The sequence below is a fragment of the Dendrobates tinctorius genome, unplaced genomic scaffold (assembly GCF_039654945.1).
Source record: "Dendrobates tinctorius isolate UK_male_01 unplaced genomic scaffold, ASM3965494v1 ptg000060l, whole genome shotgun sequence".
NCBI classification, from domain to species: domain Eukaryota; kingdom Metazoa; phylum Chordata; class Amphibia; order Anura; family Dendrobatidae; genus Dendrobates; species Dendrobates tinctorius.
This window is the reverse complement of record NW_027361728.1, coordinates 14,938,411-14,961,762: the sequence shown is the minus strand read 5'-3', so window position 1 is coordinate 14,961,762 and position 23,352 is coordinate 14,938,411. Positions and strand designations below refer to the sequence as shown.

Below are 23,352 nucleotides of genomic sequence, written 5' to 3'. Positions count from 1 at the left end.
GTGCTGGCCAGCGGGAAACCAGCGACCAAAAAAATGTCCAGAGGTTTCTTACAGCGATCAGCGATACCGGCAGGGGGCCGCTCGCTGATCGCTGTCACACACAGGGATCTCGCTGGTGAGATCGCTGTTATGTCACAAAAGTTGTGACTCAGCAGCGATATCGCTAGCGAGATTGCTGTGTGTGACTCCCGCTTAAAACCGGGGCAGGAGTAGCTGAAATGGTGTTTCTGGCACTTTTCCCTAAAGGGACCGTACGAGGGGCTGACAGGGAGCTGGTGACATGGAAGGTATAGATGGGACTCGGATTGTCCAAAGAGGCTGCCCGGATGGCAGGTAAAAGCAAGGCATGGACTGGATACAGATTATCCAAAGAGATGGCAGGGAGAAGAGAGAAAGATTACAGTAAGAATGGAGTCTGCCCGGAAGGCAGGGAAAGTGCAGGATATTCAGCTCTGTGTGAATTATGGAGCCAAAGTGATGAGTGCTCATGTTAGAAGAAAAGATGAACTGTTAGCAACTGAAGTGAGTACTCTGCTGCGCACATCACACATACAGCAGAAAGGACTTGTTTTATCTGTGAGGCGTCAGGGTGTGGGAACAGTAAAGCCAGTTGCCATGGCTACCACCCTGGCCGCCTTACAGGAGCATGATGGCATAAAAGGCGTCATCCACACAAAGTAGAAGAATACAAAGAGAAAAAAGGAGGGCACCACCTAAGAGATAATGAACTCTAAATAATTAATTGGATCACATGCAGCATGTTAATTGCACGGCATAGGCAAAAACAAAGGGAGTGGCACATGCTGAAAGATAGGGATCACCAAAAATTTAAGTAAAAAACAATATTTTATTTAGTAATACAACCATGCAAACAAAGACAATATTAAAAACATTTAAAAACCAAAAACATGGTGAATACACATGTCATGCCCATAATGCGGCAATGACACTCCTCCAAAAAGACTGTTCCAAAGTTTGCGTGGCCCCAGAAATGACTTTGAGCAGACTGAGCAATATTAAACACTTGAATAGGTTAATATACCAAGCCGAAAAAATAAGCATGAATTAATAAATCCCAATATGCCCAGCATGTAATGGGACTATGTTCACAGCACCATGTAAAGAAGGAAAATAAATAGCACCTATAATAAAACAGCTATATAAATATGAGCCAAAAATATGAGCAAAAAATATATATGGACCCTAAGACACATAATAGTGTGGTAAAGAGAAAAAGGATCAAGCCATATATGTAGAAAGTGCAGAGGTGCATATAAAATAAGATAATGAGACCCTGATAAAAAGTTTCAGTGGTGCACATTGGATAATACCAAAAAGGTTGTGCATCCAGAGAAAACAGACTGTCAAACCTGAACTTATGAAGATGAAGACATTGCAGATGGGGCCATACTGGTGAATTAGAATGAAGGAGGAGGAAGCGACCCCACGAGTATCGCCACCGACATATGTGGCTTCTTCAGGGATGATGTTTGCCTCTGTTTGCATGTGAGAGGTAGAGTGAGGCAAAAAAGTATTTAGTCAGTCAGCAATAGTGCAAGTTCCACCACTTAAAAAGATGAGAGGCGTCTGTAATTTACATCATAGGTAGACCTCAACTATGGGAGACAAACTGAGAAAAAAAAATCCAGAAAATCACATTGTCTGTTTTTTTTTCATTTTATTTGCATATTATGGTGGAAAATAAGTATTTGGTCAGAAACAAAATTTCATCTCAATACTTTGTGATATATCCTTTGATGGCAATGACAGAGGTCAAACGTTTTCTGTAAGTCTTCACAAGGTTGCCACACACTGTTGTTGGTATGTTGGCCCATTCCTCCATGCAGATCTCCTCTAGAGCAGTGATGTTTTTGGCTTTTCGCTTGGCAACACGGACTTTCAACTCCCTCCAAAGGTTTTCTATAGGGTTGAGATCTGGAGACTGACTAGGCCACTCCAGGACCTTGAAATGCTTCTTACGAAGCCACTCCTTCGTTGCCCTGGCGGTGTGCTTTGGATCATTGTCATGTTGAAAGACCCAGCCACGTTTCATCTTCAATGCCCTTGCTGATGGAAGGAGGTTTGCACTCAAAATCTCACGATACATGGCCCCATTCATTCTTTCATGTACCCGGATCAGTCGTCCTGGCCCCTTTGCAGAGAAACAGCCCCAAAGCATGATGTTTCCACCACCATGCTTTACAGTAGGTATGGTGTTTGATGGATGCAACTCAGTATTCTTTTTCCTCCAAACACGACAAGTTGTGTTTCTACCAAACAGTTCCAGTTTGGTTTCATCAGACCATAGGACATTCTCCCAAAACTCCTCTGTATCATCCAAATGCTCTCTAGCAAACTTCAGACGGGCCCGGACATGTACAGGCTTAAGCAGTGGGACACGTCTGGCACTGCAGGATCTGAGTCCATGGTGGCGTAGTGTGTTACTTATGGTAGGCCTTGTTACATTGGTCCCAGCTCTCTGCAGTTCATTCACTAGGTCCCCCCGCGTGGATCTGGGATTTTTGCTCACCGTTCTTGTGATCATTCTGACCCCACGGGGTGGGATTTTGCGTGGAGCACCAGATCGAGGGAGATTATCAGTGGTCTTGTATGTCTTCCATTTTCTAATTATTGCTCCCACAGTTGATTTCTTCACTCCAAGCTGGTTGGCTATTGCAGATTCAGTCTTCCCAGCCTGGTGCAGGGCTACAATTTTGTTTCTGGTGTCCTTTGACAGCTCTTTGGTCTTCACCATAGTGGAGTTTGGAGTCAGACTGTTTGAGGGTGTGCACAGGTGTCTTTTTATACTGATAACAAGTTTAAACAGGTGCCATTACTACAGGTAATGAGTGGACGAAAGAGGAGACTCTTAAAGAAGAAGTTACAGGTCTGTGAGAGCCAGAAATCTTGATTGCTTGTTTCTGACCAAATACTTATTTTCCACCATAATATGCAAATAAAATTAAAAAAAAACAGACATTGTGATTTTCTGGATTTTTTTTTCTCAGTTTGTCTCCCATAGTTGAGGTCTACCTATGATGTAAATTACAGACGCCTCTCATCTTTTTAAGTGGTGGAACTTGCACTATTGCTGACTGACTAAATACTTTTTTGCCCCACTGTATATATATGTAAACAAGTAACATTCACATGTGTAAATAATTAGATAACGATTAAAAGCCATTGGAAGTAACGCGTATCGACAATCAGGATGGTGGCCGCCATCTTTGTCAGTGTACTGAACCAGTATGCTATAAATAAAGTTCATTCCAATAGCATAGTGCGCATGCGCAGGATATCCCAGCTACCGCGACAGGTTGAGACATAATGCGCATGTACAAGTGAAACTGACTGTCGCGGCAAGTACACAAAGTAGGGAAAGAGAACGGCAACTGAAGGAAGAGAGGAGGCATCGGATCAAGACCAAAGGCACCAAAACCCCGACTATTGGACACCCAGCCATGGGGAGCTTTATAAACGTAATGTCCAGATCAAAGAAAAGTAAGGCAAAGGCCTTATTTGCACAAAGTGCAAAAAAACTAAAGCAAGAACCAGAAGAAATGAACTGAAATATTCATTAGTATGAATGCAACATGAAGGTGCATGTCCACACTGGCCTCTAAACAGACAAAACCTAAGATAAAATTAAAATAAGCAAAAACGATGCAGTTAGTAAATAAATAGCAATCGTGCATGAGAATAACATAGGGTATTTAGTTAACCCCCTGCTCAAAGCAGGATTCGCTAAATCATCCCAGTCAGATGTCTGTCCAGCCTCTGTTTGAAGACTTCCATTGAAGGAGAACTCACCACTAGAGTTGAGCGACTTTTGTTTTTTTATGGTCGAGTTTCGTTTCGTGAAACCCGACTTTTCCAAAAGTCGGGTCGAGCAAGATCGGCCGATTATAGGGAAAAGTCGGGGTCGTCCCGAAACACGAAACCCAATGTAAGTCAATGGGGAATAAAAGTCGGCAGTGAGAGGAGGACAGGAAACACACCTACAGTGCTCATTTGAATGCCAAAAGCATCAATTCTTCTTACTTAAGCTGGTCAACCTTAATTAACTTCATAATACAAGTTACGCACTGAAAAATGGGGGTTATTTGGCTAAAGTTGTGGGGGGGTAGGGCTGGCTCCAGGTTTTCATGTGCCCTGGGCAAAAGAGCGCCCCTTTAACACATAATACCACAACTCATCATGCTCCGATACGGCAGAGAAATAGCGGTATAGTACAATGAAAAATACTTCACTTTTTACATCTCATGACGAGGCCCATCTATTTCTCCATACAGAATCATTGGTCCCATATAATGTTTGAAACAGTATATGATGAGCTCCACATAATGCTACAGTATATGTTGGTCCCCATGGATGAAGTTCCACTGTCTTATGGGTCCAAATAATGCTCCAAACATAATGGGCCCCATTTCTAATGCTCTAGTGTATAATGGGCCCTGTAAATGCTGCTCCAGTGTCTGATGTCCACCTTTGGAATGTTCCAGTGTATGGTGGGCCCCATCTATCATTCTCCAGAGAATAGTGCTCCCCAAAAATTGCTGTCCAAACATTGAAAACAATGAAATAAGTCTCCTCGCTAGGGAATCCCTGTACTAGTCTGGACTCCTCGTCGTCCCCATCTTCCATCTCACTGCACAGTATTTCAACCTTGCAAGTGCTGTGATCCTGAGCAAGCAGGGGGGGCCCACTCGTTGGCGACGGCACTGGCACAGGGCCCCTGATAGTACGGTGGTGTGTCTGATGGCGGGTGGGCCGAACCTGCACTTTCATCTGCAGCTTCCTCTTTGTCACCGTGTAAGATGGAACTGTATATGGGAAGGGTAACCTGAGTTTCATCAGGGTCAGATTCAGGCCGGGTAGCGTGCGATGGGAATGTAGTGGTCTGGGTCAATGTACCAGCAGATTCATCGAGCAGTGGCTGGGCATCAGTGCACTTGTGTCGCCCCCAGGAGTACGGTCGCCACAGTGGCATTACCTTCCTCCTAGGGAGTGTGATGTCATGCTTGGGAGCAACAAAGGATCTCTCTAGTAGGTTAACTGATTGGGCGGCGTTATTCCCACGAGTCATGACCCTCCAAACAGCGTTCATGAAGGCAAAGTGTTTGTTTTACGTGGGCAGTATGGTTGCAAAGCTGAACCTTAAAGGAATGTCCAGAAGGGCACCACCAGGAGTGGAGCCTACGGCGTAATTTGACTCAACACGGGCAACCTCAACCATGCCAGCTACAGATCAGATGCACACATTGAAAGCTTAATTCCGTTAACGAACGAGACTCCGTCATGCCCCGCGGTCCGAGTCCGGCTTACTAGAGGGACACGTGAGGCTCTGGCACATGAGATTGGCCAATAACTGGTGTGTCATGCCCTTACATGTCCGTGGCTGCATGTGCGCTACACTGAAAAGGCCAGCGTTTGTCGCTTACAGGTGCAGATAACCCGCTGAACAACGTTAGTGATGGGGATCACTGATTACAAGTATTACTCGCGAACGATAATTTCCCAGTAAGTGCAGGTCAACCGCAGTTCCGGAATTAGGCCTAACCGTCATTCCTGAAAAAAATGAAAAACTTACGTGTGCAAACCACAGGTGCTGTAGCTTGCTTAACAGCTCGCCAGCCGTTCTCACGCCCAGTATGGGTTACACGTGATTGCACAAAGGTGAGAAAGGGTACCGTATCCCCGGATAACATGTATGGATAGCGTACACATTCAAAAGATATGTCTATACATCAGGAGGCAGGCTCAGACGGTGTAAGGCCCAGTATGGCTTGCAAGTGATTGCACAAAGGTGAGAAAGGGTACGGTATCCCCGGATAACATGTATGGATAGTATACACATTCAAAAGATATGTCTATACATCAGGAGGCAGGCTCAGACAGTGTTAGGCCCATTATGGCTTGCAAGTGATTGCACAAAGGTGAGAAAGGGTACCGTATCCCCAGATAACATGTATGGATAGCGTACACATTCAAAAGATATGTCTATACATCAGGAGGCAGGCTCAGACGGTGTAAGACCCAGTATGGCTTGCAAGTGATTGCACAAAGGTGAGAAAGGGTACCATATCCCCGGATAACATGTATGGATAGCGTACACATTCAAAAGATATGTCTATACATCAGGAGGCAGGCTCAGACGGTGTAAGACCCAGTATGGCTTGCAAGTGATTGCACAAAGGTGAGAAAGGGTACCGTATCCCCGGATAACATGTATGGATAGCGTACACATTCAAAAGATATGTCTATACATCAGGAGGCAGGCTCAGACGGTGTTAGGCCCAGTATGGCTTGCAAGTGATTGCACAAAGGTGAGAAAGTGTACCGTATCCCCGGATAACATGTATGGATAGCGTACACATTCAAAAGATATGTCTATACATCAGGAGGCAGGCTTAGACGGTGTCAGGCACAGTATGGATTTGATGGCCCAGACTACACAGCGGAGGAGCAGGGAGAGGTAAAGATTGCAAATGCTGGGGCCCTGCCCAAGCAAGGGGGGCCCACTCGTGGGCGTCGGTACTGGCACTGGGCCCCTCATAGTACGGCGGTGTGTCTGACGGCGGGTGTGCACCACCACCGTCAGAGACACTTGATTGCACTATGAAGGACCCTGTGCCAGTGCCCGCGCCCAAGAGTCGGCCTACCCACCTGTCCAGGGCAACGGCACTCGCACGGTGTCGTGCGCTAGGTGGTGACCCCGGCCATGGGGTGGGGAGGCAGCACAGTTAGGGAGTTTTAGAAAGTGGCATATGTTGATGTTGGACATTCAGCTGATGCAAAAGGCGAAATAGGTCAAGTCCCAGGAAGAGGTGGACCAAAGCAAGCCATTTTTCTGTCACCCTATGTGTCATCAGGGGAAGGTGGGACAAAATCCTTGGAAACCCATGCATGGTTCATTTTAATGAAGGTTAGATCATCCACATTTTGGGTTGACAGACGGGTCCTTTTTTCTGTCAGGATTGATCCAGCTGCACTGAAGACTCTTTCCGATAGCACACTTGCAGCTGGGCAAGCGAGCTCCTGTAAGGCATATTGTGCCAATTCAGGCCAGGTGTCCAGTTTAGCAGCCCAATAGTCAAAGGGGAATGACCTGTGTGGGAGAACATCGATATGGGAGGAAAAGTAGTTTGTAACCATAGTTGACAACTGCTATCTCCTGTCACTTTCCATCGATGCTGTATTACCAGTTGTGTGAGCGGTACTTGAAAAATCAGTCCACAACATTGTCATGAAACCCCTGTCTCCAACGCCACTTCTGCTGTGTGCACCATGAACACCTCTGCCAAGCTGCCCCCGGCCCGTACGGCTCGTGTGAGAACCATCACCGCTGCTGTGTGCTGGGAATGCCTCAAGCAACCGATTTACCAGAGTTGCTTGTTTATTAGCCAATATTAGGTCAAGGTTCTCCTGTGGCATGATGTTTTGTAATTTGCCTTTATAGCGTGGATCCAGGATGCTGGCCAACCAGTAGTCGTCATCGTTCATCATTTTGGCAATGCGTGGGTCCCTTTTTAGGATCCGCAAGGCATAATCTGACATGTGGGCCAATGTTCCCGGTGTCAATGATGCACTGCGAGTGCTGGTTGGAGGAGCACTTTCTGGCAAATCCACATCCCTCCAGTCACGCACAAACCCTGTACCAGACCTTGCCACGCCAACATTTTCACTTGCCCCACGAGATGCATCCTCCTCCCCTAAGTAATCATCCCCATCATCATCCTCCTCCTCCTCTTCTTCCTCCAACTCGTCCAGGAGAGGTCCCTGAGCAGACAATGGCTGAATGTCATCAAGGATTCCCTCCACCTCTTCCTCCTCGTCAACATTGGCTGCAGACGCCTGCTCCTTAAGGTGCGTCAAAGTTTGCATGAGCAGACGCATAAGTGGGATGCTCATGCTTAGGATGGCGTCGTCTGCGCTTACCAGCCGTGTGTATTCCTCAAAACACTGAAGGACTTTACAGAGGTCTTTCAGCTTCGACCACTGCACACCTGTCAACTCCATGTCTGCTCTCAAAGTGCCTGGCCGTGTATACTCCCACAAATGCATTATGGCCTGCCTCTGCTCGCACAGCCGCTCCACCATGTGCAGGGTGGAGTTCCACCTTGTTGCAATGTCGATAATGAGGCGGTGGTTGGGAAGGTGGAGCAATCGCTGCAGCTTCTGCATACGAACGGAGTGTACAGGCGACCGGCGGATGTGCACGCACAGTCTTCGCACCTTATGGAGCAGGGCTGTTAACTCCAGATAATTTTTGAGGAAGCACTGCACCACCAGGTTCAAGATGTGAGCCAAGCAAGGTATGTGGCTGAGTTTTGAAAGGGCTATGGCTGCCACAAAATTACAGCCGTTATCACTAACTACCTTGCCTGCCTCAAGATGTACACTGCCCAGCCATGACTCAGTTTGTCGCTTCAAGTACTCGGCCAGCACCTCGGCGGTGTGTCTGTCGCCCAAACACATCATCTGCAACACAGCCTGCTGACGCTTTCCACTAGCTGCTCGATAGGGGGACACCTCGTGTGCAACAGTGGCAGCTGAAGATGGAGTGCTCGTACGACTGCGCTCTGTGGACGAGCTTTCGCTTCTGGAGGAGGAGGAGGAGGGTCGAACGCCTACAGCCAACTGTTTCCTATACCGTGGGCTAGGCAGCACTGTCCCACCACTGCTGTCCCCTGTGGACCCTGCATCCACCACATTAACCCAGTGCGCAGTGATGGACACGTAACGGCCCTGGCCATGCCGACTGGACCATGCATCAGTTGTGAGGTGCACCTTTCCACTCACTGACTGCTTGAGTGCATGGACAATGCGGTCTTTCACATGATGGTGGAGGGCTGTGATGGCTTTGCGAGAGAAGAAGTGGCGACTGGGTAGGTCATAGCGTGGTACTGCATAGGCCATGAGTTCGCGGAAAGCTGCGCTTTCCACCAACCGATAGGGCATCATCTCAAACGAGATTAGTTTGGCAATGTGGGCGTTCAAACCCAGTGTACGCGGATGAGAGACTGAGTACTTTCTTGACCTACTCATAGTGTCTGGGAGGGTGAGCTGGACTTGAGAGCTGCATATGGTGGAAGTAGCGGTGGACAGGGCGGACTGAGAGAGGGTTGATGATGGTGATGGAGTTGGTGTTCTTTCTGATGGCCTAGATTCAGTATTTCGTTGATATATCAGTGGGATTCCCTGACTGCTGTGGCCTTGCAACGACACCTCAACATTTGCTGCTGTGCTAACCGGTGGGCTTACAGTGGGGGAAACAAGGTAGCATTGCTGACTACCTTCTTTGTGATCAGTTGCACATGTGGCACTTGAGGTTTGGTGTTGTGTCCACGCTTGCAAGTTGTAAAATAATGCATATCCTGTAAAATACTCAGGGCTAGTTACCAGATAAAAATATAGTGGTTTATTTGGATTCTTCCATCAAAGAAAGGTTATTACAGAAAAACAGGTGAATAAAAATAAGTGAAAGAGAGATTGTCCATTGTTCATAGCAAAGCAACATGTATTCTTCTTCGCTCCGAGATCTCACATGGCAAATGGCGTCTGTCTCTCAGTTCGGCTTCTTCGTAGTAAAGTAACATACCAGCTGTTATGTCATGTCATGGCCCAGAACAGATGACATCTTCGTGTCTGTCTCTCATGATGGTGAGGGAAGAAGAGCGACCTCTACAGTTAGCCATGAATTATATACGTCTCCTAAAGCACGTGGTCTCTACATATATGGAGCTGTCTTTCTACCATGAGCCAAGCTTAAAAATAGCCTATGTCGTGTAAGCTAAAGCAATGTACAGAACTGAGTCTTATAAGAAATTAACGGATTATTAATATTTAACAATTCCCCCTTTTGAGGGAGACAGACATTAATTGGAACCCTCAAAATATAACAAGATCTTTTTCTTCTTTTCATCTTCTTTGACAAAATAATTTAATATCAATAATAATAATAATATCAGATTACCGTTATAAGTACTCAATGACATAATTGATGTGAATTCATGTTATGGTAAGCCGTGAACAATATTCATATAAAATATGTATAATTATACTTCCCTAAGTCTAAATTGAAGCATCTCAGGTTCAGTCATCATCATCTGATGTCATCTGGTCTTCATTTTGATGTCTTCTATCTTCTTCTTGGTTCTTTTAAAAACACAGTTTTTCTATAGCATATAGATGTTGTAGAAATCGTGTTGTGTAAAAATTAAAGTCCATAAATTCAAATGTTGATAAGAAACAAAGTCTATAGATGAAATGCAGCTTTAATATCTGTGCAGTGTCACCTTTAAAAACCTGGGCTTACATTGGCTCGCCTTGGATATTCTGGAATCCTCCATCGGCACTGGTCTTTGAACAGGTGTGACGTCTTTGGTCAGCAAAGCAAGGGTTAAAATGACTCTTCCTTGCTAAACATAGCACCATAACCAGTCCTTGTCCTAATGCACAGGACATATGTCAGGGTTAATTACCTTCATTGTTCACCAGCTTTACATTGAAGCTTTACAGGTGATTGAAAACCTCTGGAACTTGGTAAGAACGTGATAACACAGTTCATCTCAGCATCATAGGATCATCGTCCTCTGGTTGTCAGGTTAGACACTTTAATCGTGACTGTCAGTGGTGGATACTGCACTTGTGACTGTCAGTGGTGGATACTGCACTTGTGACTGTCAGTGGTGGATACTGCACTTGTAATTAACACAGTTCATTTCTCAGAAGTCGTAGCTTTGTTACCTTCTGGGACTTCTGGATCGCGGCATTCTTCTTCTTGCAACTGATAAGAATCAATTTTAATATGAAAAGTCTTTATTAACGTAATTTCAGTATCTTGCTTGAAGTCTTCATTCCCTAGTCTATACCAAATCTGGTAATTTTTCTATCCTATAATATCACAGCGTACCATAGCAATCAGTAATATCCATATAATTATCAGAATTTGTACCGTATATGGATTTCAATGTTTGAAATAATAAACCAATAATAAGTGATAATACATTATTATCCATATTTTTTTCATGTGATAGAACATTTTTTTTTTTTTTTTTTTTTTTTTTTATGTCTTAGGTGTAATTACCTTTTTCAACCCATAGGTGTCACTGTGTTTTATGTAACCAGTGTTTTCATCTTTATTAATAAGGAATATATTTATTATACTAATAATATGTAGGAATGTATAGCCATGAACCAAAATAAGAATATATGAGTGAGCGAATGAATGAATAAAAGAATTGTTGCATATAACTCAGAAGTGAAACATTTTCCTTAGTAAAAGAACCATATAATTGCTATATTTAATGAAGCAATATTCTCAGTAGATATTACTTTACTAAATATTGGTGAAAGAATTAAAAATAATGAAAAATAAGAATAAAAATAAAAATAAAAACAAGGCCTTTATGTTGATGCAGAGTAGTTATGTCTTCAGTAACATATACCCTTAATATTTCCATGATCCAGATTATTTCATAATTGTCATAAACTTGTGTTACCAAAATATTCAAATTATGCAACTTTGCATATAATATTCCTCTTACTGTAAAGAAATGACTCTTTATAATACTTATTATTATACCCAATCCTTATACCATTGTACCTTATTAATATTTTTTTTCTATTAAAATGTGTGAAGAAGAGGTATTAATCAAATGTGATGATGTAGTCAGGATCAAAAACATATTTTCCCCCTTAATACCAAAAAATATTGTTTCATGAAATAATTCATTTATCAAAACCAAAATTAAAAATAATTAATGTATAAATTATGTGAATTTATACTTGCTTATACCATTATTTGTCTGAAGATGTGTAACCATCAAAATTAATTTGAATATCATAAAATTATCCTTTGGAAAAATTAATTTAAATGTAGTTTAAGATTAACACACTTGGACAGAGAAGGAAGGTCCACTATTCCCAGATGCAGCTGGTGAATACCAGGCTCTGTGCTGGTGCCTGTTTAAAAGAGCTAAAGCTGATAAGGAAAGAATAGATTTTCTTCATAAACTATTTTCTATTTTGTTGTGCGATTGCACTTTTCCACAATTAACTAAATCAAGAAATAATTACTAAAGAACTATAGAAATATATGTTGTGTAGATAATATTTCATTATGTATCTTAATATTCTAATAATTTATCTGATCTGCATATTTCTCCTAAAGATAAAAGCTTTGGGTTTTTTTTTTTTTTTTCTCATTCAGAATCCTGAGGCCTCATACAAACGTATCACATCTCTCGCTCAGCAGCTGCTCATACACTCAGTCACTGTCACTCAGACTGTGTCACATATTTAAGTTTAAACCAAATACCTCACATACGAAGGTGTGATGAATACACATATTTTAACCCAAATTATCCTAATTATCAATGCATTGCAAACTATTTCAATTTAGTCTCTTAATATTTCTTTGAATATTCCCCAAATACACATGACATAAATATATGTATAGCTATACTTGACATTTAGGCCTGGAAAAAAAATTCCATTGCTTTGCAAAAGCTGAGACCCCTTTAAAAATTCTTTTCCTAAAGAACAGGGACCTAGTATACTGGTATACTTGTATTATTAGAACAAGGTACAAATTCCATATGCTGTGGTTGTCATTCAAGCCATGCGGAAAAGGCATACACCCAGAACACATTTAAAAATGCAATTAGTTATTTCCTTTTAAGGGTTAGATATATAAAATCATGCAATTATTGCAACTTCCTGTGTAAATAAAGGCATAAATCCTTATAAGAGAATTTTTCCCGATTAAGTCCTGCTTTGAAATGAAAATTCTAAGGAAACATAAAAGATAAGGTTAATATCATATTCATATTCTAAATATTATTACTGATGTAGATTTTAAGTTCTACTATTTCTACTTCTACAAACACTCTATATATACTGTATGACTATGTATATATCCACAAACCATAAAACTACAGGATTATACTCTATAAAATAATTACATATAACTCACTAATTGTATAACACTGTTACACAAAATATATATATAATTACTTTTTCTAGCCAATTCCTACACCCATACTTATTTCTCTGCAAAAAATATCCTGAAAGGTTCTTGCCATTTTAAAGCTGATAGATTCTTGGAGCAGAGTATTCAGTTTACAGGCCATGATGTCACTCACCACCTGTTTCTGTCTGTCAAATTCGGCCATCTTGGTTACAGAAAGAAGATCAAAACTCATCATTTTTCTTAATTCAATTTGTGTCTTTTCGGTGTTCTTTTGCATCATTCCATATGGCTTATAACAAACATGTGATCTCCTTTGTTCTTCATATATTTGGTTTTGGGGAAAACTCATTTTAGAAGGTTTTGCTAATACAGGCTTCTGATAAGATTTTACTCTGCCTGTCTTTACAAAATTAGCACGATTTACTGTCCTTTCACGATTCTCGTGTTTTCTGGCAAAATCAAGGGATTGCGCACATTCAAACAATGAATCTTTTTATGACGCAATAACACGAGATGCAGGATTTAAAAACCAAAATTTGCTTACAAAACTCCTTATGAGGGACGGTGTTTTGACATTCTCACTCAGCATTCTATACAAACGTTCATATATGGACATGAACGTAAAAATACATTCCTTCCGACCAATCCTTAATTTTTGAAGAATATCAATATCTGGATGATTTTCATTTGATGAACAAAAAATGAGAATTTTTAATCTGTCTTTATCAGTTAAATTCTCATGTGTTTCACCAGATAACTTTAAAGATAACCTCCTGGAAAAGGTTACAGGGATCCACATTTTGAACAACTGATTCTTCTCCTCGTTAGATAAATCAAATTTGTCAACACAACTTTCAAAAACCTCAGAGTTTCTACAAACATGCATCTTGTTGTCATATGCAGGAATTATTTCGCATATTTTTATCAAATTCTTCCTTACGTTACTTCGGATTTGGGCCTGTGAGTCGTCTATTTTTAGTGGTACGTCTTTCCCTTGTACGTCCTCGACGTCAGTTCTGAAGTCTCCTCCTATTTCTCCATCTTGTTCCACGTCTGCAAGGTCACCTTCAATGGCCGCTACAGACACTTGATTACAGTCAATCTCCCTAACTTTACAGCCAATCTCGAGAACATCACAACAATCATTTTTGGATTTCTCTGACACAGATCTATGAAATATATCTACCATCTGTAGAATATTTTTTAATCTCTCTCTTTCTCTATTGAAAAACTTAGAATCTAACCTTTGATTCTCGAGTTCACACTCGGCATATAAACTTAGCCTTAAAACTTCTGAATTAGAATTGTCTACAGACTTAAATTTCAATTTACTCTGCTTAGCAAGACAATTAATGACATCCATTTTATCTTACCTTGAAATGTCTCAGCTTGTTCCTTTGATGGACAACGCTGGGCTCTTGTCTTCACACGTCTTGGCTTCAGCACGTCTGGCACTTTGGCACTTGTAGTACTTCTCAATCTATCTGGCAATTCTTACTTCTAGGTTCTGTGTGATTCTTGTAAGTAGTGGAATTCCAGATAACTTGCACATATGATTTGACGTTAGCAAAGTCCAATCCCCCTTGTGGGCAAGTTGAGGAAATCCGCAAAAAAGTACAAAAATTCAGATCTGGCTGGCTCTCCAATGTAAAATAATGCATATCCTGTAAAATACTCAGGACTAGTTACCAGATAAAAATATAGTGGTTTATTTGGATTCTTCCATCAAAGAAAGGTTATTACAGAAAAACAGGTGAATAAAAATAAGTGAAAGAGAGATTGTCCATTGTTCATAGCAAAGCAACATGTATTCTTCTTCTCTCCGAGATCTCACATGGCAAATGGCGTCTGTCTCTCAGTTCGGCTTCTTCGTAGTAAAGTAACATACCAGCTGTTATGTCATGTCATGGCCCAGAACAGATGACATCTTCGTGTCTGTCTCTCATGATGGTGAGGGAAGAAGAGCGACCTCTACAGTTAGCCATGAATTATATACGTCTCCTAAAGCACGTGGTCTCTACATATATGGAGCTGTCTTTCTACCATGAGCCAAGCTTAAAAATAGCCTATGTCGTGTAAGCTAAAGCAATGTACAGAACTGAGTCTTATAAGAAATTAACGGATTATTAATATTTAACACAAGTGCATGCTGGTTAAATGTCTAAGCATGCAAATGGTATTCAAATTTTTCAGATTTTTCCCTCGGCTAAAGGTCTTTGCGCACTTCTTACAGATAACCTTGGCCTGATCATGAGGATTTTGTTCAAAAAAGTGCCACACTGCACTCTTCCTACTTTGGCAGACATTTTGCGGCCTAGCACGCTGTGATGTTTTGACCCTCTGGACAAGCTGTCCAGCAACTCTTTTGATTTTTGGAACCTGTCTTTGGAGTGCTCCGGGCCTGCCAGATAACAGCTGTTGCGATGTTGATGTCTGCTGTGGATGCTCCTCATCTGAGCTATTGGAAGCAGCACCCTCTTCCCCCAATGGATGCCAATCTGGGTCAACAACTGGGTCATCCATCGCCTCCTCTTCAATGTCATGTGCACCTTCCTCTGTGTCACCGTGTATGGTGGTATAGTGTGCGGGAAGGGGTACCTGAGTCTCATCAGGGTCAGAATCTGGCTCTGTACACTGCGAGGACAATGTAGTGCTCTGAGTGAATGTACCAGCAGAATCATCTATCAGCGGCTGTGCATCAGTGCACTCCATATCAGATTCATCTTGGCCTGGGTAATTCACCATTTCACTTGATAATCCAGGCATGGTATGTGAAAACAGCTCCATGGAGTAATCAGTAGTATGGCCTGCGTCATCCTTCAATCTTGGTTGTGGTGAAGGACACAAGGAAAGGTGTGGTTCATGAACATGAGCCTCCAATGATGACTCAGTGCTTTTACTTTTTACAACTTCAGAAGAGGAGGCGATAGAGTTGGAGGCTGAGTCAGCAATGTAAGACAAAACTTTTTCCTGATGCTCTGGCGTTAAAAGCGGTTTGCGAACTCCTAGAAAACTAAGCCTTCAAAGCCTTATGGAGCCAGACGATGACGCAGGCTCAACACCTCCTGCATTCGGTCCTATTTTGCTTTTGCCACTACCATCAGATCCACCACCAACACCATCATTACCAGCTGCCAACCCCCGCCCAATTCCACGGCCTCTTCCACCAGCCTTCCTCATTTTTGGTAGAAATGTAGACAAAATCCTACAAACTATATAGTAATGTAAAACAAGGTACAAGGTGTCTATAGGACAGGGGAGATTTAGATTTTCTGCAGACACTTGTGGACACTGGACACTTGGATTGTGTGAGGCCCACTGAATATCACAGCGCTATGTCACAGGCTCGATGGCACAGGTGTGAAAAAAGTGACTACAGGATAAGGGAGATTTTGAATTTCTGGGAGATTTTGAATTTCTGCAGACACTTGTGGACACTGGACACTTGGATTGTGTGAGGCCCACTGAATATCACAGTGCTATGTCACAGGCTCGATGGCACAGGTGTGAAAAAAGTGACTACAGGATAAGGGAGATTTTGAATTTCTGGGAGATTTTGAATTTCTGCAGACACTTGTGGACACTGGACACTTGGATTGTGTGAGGCCCACTGAATATCACAGCGCTATGTCACAGGCTCGATGGCACAGGTGTGAAAAAAGTGACTACAGGATAAGGGAGATTTTGAATTTCTGCAGACACTTGTGGACACTGGACACTTGGATTGTGTGAGGCCCACTGAATATCACAGTGCTATGTCACAGGCTCGATGGCACAGGTGTGAAAAAAGTGACTACAGGATAAGGGAGATTTTGAATTTCTGGGAGATTTTGAATTTCTGCAGACACTTGTGGACACTGGACATTTGGATTGTGTGAGGCCCACTGAATATCACAGTGCTATGTCACAGGCTCGATGGCACAGGTGTGAAAAAAGTGACTACAGGATAAGGGAGATTTTGAATTTCTGCAGACACTTGTGGACACTGGACACTTTTGGATTGTGTGAGGCCCAATGAATATCAGAGCGCTATGTCACAGGCTCGATGCAGCAGGTGTGAAAAAAGTGACTACAGGATAAGGGAGATTTTGAATTTCTGCAGACACTGGACACTTTTGGATTGTGTGAGGCCCAATGAATATCAGAGCGCTATGTCACAGGCTCGATGCAGCAGGTGTGAAAAAAGTGACTACAGGATAAGGGAGATTTTGAATTTCTGCAGACACTTGTGGACACTGGACACTTTTGGATTGTGTGAGGCCCACTGAATATCAGAGCGCTATGTCACAGGCTCGATGGCACAGGTGTGAAAAAAGTGAATTGTAGAATTGGGCAGAATAGGAATCTCCCTAGAGTGTAGGTCTGTAAGAACGGAACAAGTCCTCCACTTATCCTTCCACAGTGACACACAGATAGCTTCACTGTGGCTGTGATAACAGCCGTTACACGGTACTGTGTGAGGAGCGTACACCGCTGTATGGTGTGAATAAATGCACGCTCAGTACCTTAGCAGGACCAAAAAAAAATTGGGATTGCTTTTAAAAAGCAGAGCAGTGGGGAAACAGCAATGCAGCTGTCAGGAAGCCTTAGAAGGCAGCCTAACAACCAACACCGCTGATCCACCACAATATAGCCTCCCCTTGCACTGCACACACAGTGACAGGTGTGTTGCACAGGCAAAATCGCTAGCAGCAGAAGCAGTTTTTTTGTCTTCTTCCCTGCCTAACGCTCTCCCTACAGAATCAGCAACCTCTCCCTATGCTAAGATTGGCAGAAGTAAGATGGCGGTCGGCGTGCACGCCCTTTTATAACCCCTGTGACGCCCACCAAAGGAAGCCAATCACTTGCATGCCCTTCTGAAAGATGGTGGCGACCCCTGCCTATGTCATCACGTTGCCCACAGTGTCCGTGGATCCTGATTGGCTGAAAAAGAGCGCTAAACAAACTTTTGAAACGCGACTTTGGCGCGTAAGTCGCCGACCTCGTGGCCGACCTCATCCTAGGGTCGGGTTTCGTTTCATGAAACCCGACTTTGCCAAAAGTCGGCGACTTTTGAAATTGTTCGACCCGTTTCGCTCAACTCTACTCACCACTTCTCGTGGCATTCCACTCATTGATCACTCTAACTGTCAAAAAGTTTTTTCTAATATCTAATCTGTGTCTCCTCCCATTCAGTTTCATCCCATTGCTTCTAGTCTTTCCTTGTGCAAATGAGAATAAAGTTGATCCTTCTACAATGTGACAGCCCTTTAGATATTTGTAGACAGCTATTAAGTCTCCTCTCAGTCTTCTCTTTTGCAAACTAAACATTCCCAAATCCTGCAACCTTTCCTCATAAGACAGGGTTTGCAGACGGGTCACCATTCTGGTCGCTCTTTTCTGAACTTGCTCCAGTTTGTTGATGTCTTTTTTAAAATGTGGTGCCCAAAACTGGACACAATATTCCAGATGAGGTCTGACCAAAGAGGAGTAGAGGGAAATAATGACATCACGTGATCTAGACTGTATGCTTCTGTTAATACATCCTAGAATTGCATTTGCCTTTTTTGCTGCTGCATCACACTGTTGACTCATATTCAGTCTGTGATCTATTAGTATACCCAAGTCTTTTTCACATGTGCTGTTGCTTAGCCCTATTCCTCCCATTCTGTATCTGCATTTTTCATTTTTATTGCCCAGATGTAGTACTTTGCATTTCTCCCTGTTAAAAACCATTCTGTTAGTTGCTGCCCACTTCTCCAGTTTATTTCTATCTTTTTGAATCCTCTCTCTCTCTTCTCTAGTATTAGCTATCCCTCCTAGCTTTGTGTCATCAGCAAATTTAATTAGTTTACCCTCAATTCCTTCATCTAAATCGTTGATAAAGATGTTGAACAATACAGGGCCCAGGACAGAGCCCTGTGGTCCCCACTTGAGACATTCTTCCAACTGGATGTGCAGCCATTTACGACCACTCTTTGGGTCCGATCACTAAGCCAGTTATGAATCCACCTAACAGTTGCCTTGTCCATTCCATACTTAGTCATTTTTTCAATAAGGATTGTATGAGAGACTTTGTCAAATGCTTTGCTGAAGTCAAGATATACTATATCTACAGCATTTCCTTGATACACCCAATCAGTGATTCCGTCATAGAAGGAAATTAAGTTTGTCTGGCATGACTTATTAGTTACAAACCCATGCTGAGTCTGTTTAATCACTTCATTCTTATCCAGGTACTGACATACATGTTGTTTAATAATTTGTTCAAAGATCTTTCCTGGTATAGAAGTCAGACTCACCGGCCTATAGTTGCCTGGGTCCACCTTCTTCCCCTTTTTGAAGATAGGAACATTTGCTCTTCTCCAGTCTTCTGGGACTTCTCCTGTTCTCCAAGAATTTTCAAAGATTATGAAGAGGGGTTCAAAAATGTGTTCTGCTATCTCCTTCAGTACTCTGGGGTGTAATTCATCTGGACCTGGAGACTTGAATTCATTTAGGTTAGCTAAGTGTTTCCTCACTATCTTTCTGTTTATAGATATCCTGGATTCTTCTATTCCCTTAATAGGACAGTGAAGAACAGTTGGTGTTACATTTCCTTTCTGAGAGAAAACAGATGCAAAATAGGAATTTAAAAGTTCAGCCTTCTCAACATCCTGTCTTACCATTTCATCATTTTCATCCTGTAAAAATCCTATAGCATCTTTGACTTTTCTTTTACTTTTGACATATCCCCAAAATCCTTTATTATTGCTTTTGACATCTCTTGCAAGCCTCAATTCATTTTCAGCTTTAGATAATCTGATTTGTGCCCTGCAGGCTCTGCAGACAGCATTATATTCTTCTTTAGATATGCCTCCCTCTTTCCATTTTATAAACATTTTTTTCTTCCTTTTTCGCATGTGCTTAAGTTCTGTGTTCATCCATCCTGGTTTCCTTAAATGCTTCCTATTCTTCCCTCTTTTCGGAATTGTTAACAACTGTGCTTTGAGAATTTCATTTTTCAAGATTTCCCATCCTTCCTGGACATTTTTGTCTTTAAGGATATCCAGCCATTGGATCCCTCCAATTCTCTTTCTGAATCCCTTAAAATCTGCCTTTCTGAAATCTAACCTTGACGTCTGAGTCTTCACAGGTCTTCCGCCTCTAGTTATCCAAAATTCTAAAATAGCATCGGCACCGCAGCTGCATGTGTCGCAGCTGTGTGACACAGTCACAGCACATGTATGGAGAGCCCAACACACAGCCTCTCCATGCATGTGCTGTTACTGTGACACAGCCACCACACATACAGCTGTGGCGCCGATCAGCCAGCGTACTCCATGCATCCGAGTTCCTGCTCTAGCTTTTTCTGTAATCGCTATAGCTTGCTGAATTCGCTCAACTCTAAGGCTGTGGGCCCACGTAGCGTTTTAAAATGCTCACTAAAAACCGGACTCCTTCCCAGAAATCGCGCGATTTCACCGCGATTTTACCGCGATTATGATCGCGATTTTCGCGTGCGATATTCAAGCACTTTCCAAGCGATTTGAAGCATCGCTTGGAAAGTGATTGACAGGTTGGTCACACTCGTCAAACATAGTGTTTGACAAGTGTGACCAGGTTTTTACTATTGAGGCCGCCTATGCGGCCTCAATAGTAAAAGATAAAATGTTAAAATGCTAAAAAAAAATAAAAAAATCGGGGTATATTTGCCTTCCGGCGTCCCGCGCTGCATTCCCGGGCCTCAGCGTTCCCAGAAATGCCTTGCGAGACCTGTGATGACGTAGTCTCGCGTTACTATAGCGATCTCGCGAGACCGCTAGAGTCACGCGAGACTACGTCATTACAGGGCCTTGCCGCAAGGCATTACTGGGAACGCTAGGCCGGGAATGCAGCGCGGGACATCGGAAGGTAAATATACCCCGATTTTTTATTTTTTATTCTTTTTTTTACAGGGGTATGGTACCCAGAGCCTGGAGGACAGTCTCCTCTCCTCCACACCGTGGGTACCAACCGCACATGAGACGCTTAACTTCCCGCATGGTGGGCATAGCCACATGCGGGAAGTAAGTGATTCTCATGCATTCCTATGGGTGCGGAATCGCGGCAATTCTTTGCGATTCCGCACAAAAGAATGAGCATGCTGCGATTTTTTCCGCGATGCGATTCCGCCACGGAAAAAAGCGCAGCATTAGCACAGCATGTGCGGAATGCCATAGGAATGCATGGGGGGCGTTCTGTGCACTATTTCTAAACGTTTTCGCGCCGAAAATCACGGCAAAAACGCTTAAAAATCGCTACGTGGGCACATAGCCTAAAGCTAAGGTTTTAATACTAGAGGTTAGGATGTCCCGAGTAGGGTCACCTTGATGCAGTGGGATGGCTTTTATGTTTTTTTTATCAAAACAATGTTAACCAAATGCCCTATTGCTATTTATTAACTTACTGCATGGCATTTGCTCATTTTGTTTTTAATTTAGATTTTGTCTATTTATTGAATCAGATATTGTCCTACACCTGGGACCCCCAATAAATGGCTAAAATTTGTGGGGAAATGTGTCAGTAAATGCTCAATTTCCCTGTAGTGCCACAAAGTGCACACTCAAATCAATGGGTAGTCTCTGTAGTGCAGCACAGGACAGTTCACCAGGACCCAGAAGCGGTGACTACGCAGTAAACGGATCAGCAATGTTTTGCTTTGTTCTCTGGTTACGTACAGTTACTTCCAGAGCTGAAAACAGCTGTTCAGTGGGGTTTACGAGTTTGAGTTTTGGACAGCCTCTGATCTGATATTAAGGCTATGTGCAGACAGTGCAGATTCTGCTGCGGATCCGCAGCGGATTTGGCCCTCCGGATCCGCAGCAGAACTGCAGGTGATGTACAGTACCATTCTAGCCTATGGAAAATTGAAACCGCTGTGCAGACGGTGTGGAATTTGCTGCGCAGTTTTGCCTGTGGTTTGAAATCCGCAGAAAGAATTGACATGTCATTCTTTTCTGCGGATTCCGCTGCGGTTTGCCATCTCCTCCATTGTGGAGGTGATAAACCGCAGGGCAATCCGCAGGTAAACCGCAGGTCTTTTGACTTGCGGATTTACATGCGGATTTTGCAAAATCTGTGCAGAAAAATCCGCGGGTGAATCCGCACCGTGTGCACATAGCCTCATTACCTACCCTGGGGATTGGTCATCAATATGGTGAGCCTGAAAACCCCGTTATCTCCTCTAATGTAAGCTTTGTTAGTCATTTACCACATGAAAATAATATTTGCTTGGATTGCTGTCAACACTGACCAGTGGGCAATTTATATAGAAGATGACTAGTATGTATTGGCTGTAATCTGGTACAAGCAATTCTACAGAGCTTCTCAAAGAAAGAGGACCCCATGGAAAGCTTTATATTGTCATCACTTCCACTTTGAAGATAACCTGAAGGCACACTGAGACACATGGACCTGTATGTTTTTAGCGCAGGGCCTGATTAATGGCTGTAACTGTGGCTTCCCATGCAAACATTAGGAGTGTCTGACCAGATGTGCGCTATATATAATATAGAGTACAAATCTGCTTTTAATCCCCACATCATGTTTCGCTATGTTGGTAATTGTCCTTAGAATGATTTCTGTGACAAGCAAATATCTGTTCTTATCAAAAGTAGTGGACATGTACAGAAGTTCACTGGTTGTTGATGGGTTCAGGATATGTTCCATGATCCCATTCTCTTTTATCTCTAATGGTCTGGAACAGAGTGACTACAGCTTTTCTAAGACCCTCAGAGACAGATAAAAGGGTTATCACAACAAACTGAACCATGGAGACTAGCCATGGTGCTTGTGAAGTGAGGCACCTGAACCATGAAATCAATAAAATCTTAGGCTCCAGAAGAAAATTATCAGGTGAACTTTTCTGCTTCAGGCTACATTCACAAGTGATTATAAAGGTATCTGCGACATGATGTCTTTTAAATGTCGGCATAAACCATGGATTTTGTAGCAGAAGATATTTCTGGAAAACGCTGGCAGCTTTTTTGCTCAAGGGTCTACTTTGCCATTTTTCTTTACATCTTTTGACGAAGCTGCCAGAAGAATGGTCAAATCAATTCAACTGTCTGCTTCACTACTATCGAAGCCTGAAGCAGCTAAAAGAAGTTAAAAAAGAAGGAACAGTTGAACAGCAAGATGCTTTGACATTCCAGTGTATATTTTGATTATTTTGAACGATTATTGGGGGCTTTTTCAGGTGGGTTTGAGGTGGAATCCACCTGAAAAAGATGCCATGGGCACATACCCTAAGTCAGATTTCAATATGAACAGATCTGCAGGGTAAGATGCATTGCATTTCACACACCAACAGCTCCCTGACAGGCATTTGTCAGGTTCTTTTACAACCTCAGCAAACACTCTGCAGGTCCTTCTTT

At 42.7% G+C, this 23,352-nt stretch overlaps 1 protein-coding gene across 1 annotated transcript in view; it reads left to right on the top strand.

Moving 5' to 3' along the window:
* The window catches only part of LOC141092731 (anosmin-1-like), a 137,975-nt gene that overhangs the window by 22,542 nt on the left and 92,081 nt on the right, over nt 1–23,352 (top strand). The gene's annotated exons all lie outside the window — the stretch shown is intronic.